At 44.9% G+C, this 652-nt stretch overlaps 1 non-coding gene across 1 annotated transcript; it reads right to left on the reverse strand.

Moving 5' to 3' along the window:
• Positions 1-344: 344 nt before the first annotated feature.
• LOC118607201 lies at positions 345-414 on the reverse strand. Its single transcript, XR_004952736.1, has one exon. It is a non-coding gene; the product is annotated as a small nucleolar RNA SNORD123 (small nucleolar RNA).
• Positions 415-652: the final 238 nt, after the last annotated feature.

The following is a 652-nucleotide window of genomic DNA, read 5'->3' on the forward strand; positions in this document are numbered from 1 at the left end:
ATGTGTCCCCTGGCTCATTTTTAGGACAGCCCAGTTAAAATGTGAACGTTCCGAGGCCACGATTTCTGGACTGAGGTTTTTCATGATGCTGATACGGTCTCATGCAACGTAAAGATTGCACCTAGGAAACTCCTTGTAAGATCCATCCTGATCGCAGCAGCTTCTTCATCTCCTCCAGGGGGCGCTCTCTGCAGCCCCCAGCCCCACTTCTCCCCTCTGAGGTGACAGGTTAGCCACGTGGCTGAAATTCAAGCACAAGGGAGGGAAATAAAGACAAGACAACCCCGGTTAATTATTTCCGAGCGAGACACAAGGGATCTTTCATGCCGCCACACAGAAATCGAGGTGAATCAGGAAATGGATGGCACTTTTCAAGTCACATGAATCAGCACCCCAGAATTCATCATTTTCACCAAGTGTTTGCTGGTTTTCTCATTCTTGTACAAAATGCGCGTAGCGAACCTAAGATAGTTTGGGGAGAGCCACAGTTTTTAAAAGAAATGAACTAAACGATTTCGTTTCGAAATGATCACTACAAGGGGACGAGAAGCAGCTTACTGTAGGAAGGTCTTTGGTGAGGAAAAAACTTAAAAAAAAAAAACCTGAGAAATTTCATTTGGAAAATGGAAACCCCTGTGGATCCTTGAATTTA

This window comes from Rousettus aegyptiacus, unplaced genomic scaffold, assembly GCF_014176215.1.
Source record: "Rousettus aegyptiacus isolate mRouAeg1 unplaced genomic scaffold, mRouAeg1.p scaffold_m13_p_8, whole genome shotgun sequence".
NCBI classification, from domain to species: domain Eukaryota; kingdom Metazoa; phylum Chordata; class Mammalia; order Chiroptera; family Pteropodidae; genus Rousettus; species Rousettus aegyptiacus.